Raw genomic sequence first — 2,830 nt, forward strand, 5'->3', positions numbered from 1 at the left:
CATCTCCACCTTGTCTTCTGCGTAACTTCAAACTAACACAGCTAACTAACTACTTCTCTAAGCCCAATTGTTCATAATTTCATGAATTTGATCCAAGAATGATGAGAAGGATAGAATATGTGGTGTAGAATGAAATCTTGAACAAACCATGTTTGCTTAGCCTAGAAATTAAAAGATTGAAGGGGGTACATAATAGCAACCTTCTGATGTGTTAAATAGTGATACTCTGGTCTCTCTCTGCCCTTCAAATGTATGAAGACTGTACATTTGAGGCCTTAGTGTCTCCTCTCTCCTTCTATCTCTTGGATTGCCCTTCTCTGTACTTTGTGTAGCTCTTCCATCTTCTTACATGCTGGGGACTAGAACTACTCTTCCTCCCCTCTTACATGCTGGGGACAGTTTATCCCTGGTGTCCATTCTGAGGTGCATGTGCAGTTGCTGCCAGCATGGAGCTGATGCTGGGGCTGTGGAGCCCGGTGCAGCTGTTTGCAGCCTGCCCATTGCTTGCTGCAGCTGCCCAGAGCCCAGGCTGGCTACAAACAGGTGCGCCGGGCTCTGGAACTGAGTCACCAGCTCTGTGCCAGCAGCGGGGGAGAGGCTGGGGTTGCGCTGCCTCAGGCCCCTCCCTCACTGTCTGCTCTGAAGCGCATGTGCACCCACTGGTATGGAGTTGATGCCGGAGCAACTGTTTGCAGCCTCCTGGCTGCAGCCAGCCCTGGCTCTGGGGAGCAGCTGCCAACCACAGAGTCCGATCTGCTTGCAGCAGGGCTTGCAGCTGAGCCTGCCTGACTCCCACATGCTCCTGACCCAGCCCCCTCACCAGGGTGAGGCTGGTGCTGCCCCTTGCCAGGAGCGCCACACCTTTGTAGTCTTAGCTGTGCGGAGTGGGTGAGTGGTTGAGCTGATGGGCAGGCTCAGGGCCAGGGCCTCGGTCGGCTGCTGTGCAGCCTGGTGGCTGGCTCCTTAGGGAAGCACCGGGGCACTAGTGGGCCCAGGGCATTGTTGGGTCAGACTTTGTTCGGTGGCTCCATGCACCTGCGCATTTGGTTCTGTGCGTCTGTCTGCCTCTGTGTCTCTGTGTGTACACATGTCTGTTTTGGGCATGTTCTGGTTCTTTGTGTTTCTACAGATGTGGTTCTGTGTGTATCTGGTTCTCTCTCTGCTCTCCTTTGTTTTTCTTTTTCTTTCTCTTTTTTTCTTTCTCTTCCCCTCTCTCTTTCTCTCCTCTTTCTCTTATTTCTCTCTTCTCTGTCTCTGTCTCTCTCATTGTAACAAGTTTAACAAAAAAGGAATACACAACAACAAAGGCAACATTTATGATTATTGAATATACTAATATGCAGTGCATCCTGCTATGTACCCCTCTCCCCTGCCCTCATTTTGTTTTTATGGCATGCTGGCACTCCAGCACCTTCCAAGATAGACATTGTGGTTTTTTTGACACTCTGGCCAAAAAATGTTGCCTACCCCTGTGCTAGACTATACAGTGAAGGGACTGCTATGGGTAGGGGATGAGCCTGGCTGGGTGGGGCAGTGAGCTCAGAGAGATGCGTCAATAGGATATCAAACATTGGGCCAGAGAGATAGTGACCACATAAAGGGCTGATGTCAGCCTGCCAGGCAAATTCCAGAACCCCAGGCCAGAGACTCAGACCTGAACAGACCTTTGTGGTGGCAGGTCTCTCTGGCTGAAGCTGATACAGGTAAGGGAGAATCTGATTCCTATTTCTGGTCTCAGGGCTACCTCTCATCTGTCCGTCCCTTCTGCCTCACAGGTGCACCAGAAACTCTTGGGTTTGGGCCAAGTGGTGCAGTTGGGCCCCTCTCTCTGGCTGGTCCCCAATTCTTTCTTGTGGTTAATGAGTCCAGGGTTGTGGCCCTTCTCAGTCACACTCTGTAATTCAGGTGTGGGTCACAGGGCCCAGCATGCAGCAACATAGTAGTAATTTGGGTGTGAAAGCCATTTGTGAGCTCTGCCAAATCTCAACCAGTTCAGGCCCCCAGGAATGTTTGGGCTCAGAACAAAATACCCTTTTGTACCCTTTTGATGGGCAGGGAGCTTTGATCCCCATGTTCCCCTGCAGCTCTGTCTGTCTCTTCAGCTGTCTGCCACTCTGACTTGGTTGCTGCTGCACTGAAAACAAGGGGGCTGCTCCAAGTCTCAGCCACGGGGGATCAAGCCAGACCCAACAATTTTTTTACTTCCACGGGGGCCTTTCCTCCCTCCTCTAGTTCTCCCTTTCCTTCTCCTGCCACTTCTGTATTTCTACACCTGTTTCTGCAGAGCAGCTGAGCTGTGCCTGAAGGTGATCTGGGGGGAGGCAACAAAGGACTGGGATTCTCCTTATGTTCCTTCTAGGGAGGGCTCAGGTGGGTGGCAGAGACTCAGGGTCAGGAAGGAGAAGGGTGGGACAGGAGGAAGGAGGTGTTTGAGGAAGTCGAGCATGGGGCTAGGGACTCTGTGTCTCTGTGCCTGACAAAGGCAGTGTAAGTGAGAAGCAAGGGGAGGACTTTTGGAGGTGGCTTTTATTGGACCATGTGTAAAATTTGGGAGCAATGTTAGACAAGGGCACAGAAGGAAGGGCACCAGGTGCCCAGAAACTTCTCCAACTAAGCAAAAAAACTGTCTGGGAGAAAAATGTAACAAAAAGTAGAAATCGAAATGGGGAATTCTTTCCTATCTATACGATTGGTCCAAGAAAAGATGTCCCTAAAATCACCTTGATCCTTGCATATTGCCCAGACCATCATGGCTACAACAATACCCCATCCCTACTGGGAGGAAGGATATGGCTTTTATTCAAATGAGGCAGACATGGCCAATCATGGG

Source organism: Crocodylus porosus, unplaced genomic scaffold, assembly GCF_001723895.1.
Source record: "Crocodylus porosus isolate Cpor-Errol unplaced genomic scaffold, CroPor_comp1, whole genome shotgun sequence".
Classification (NCBI taxonomy): domain Eukaryota; kingdom Metazoa; phylum Chordata; order Crocodylia; family Crocodylidae; genus Crocodylus; species Crocodylus porosus.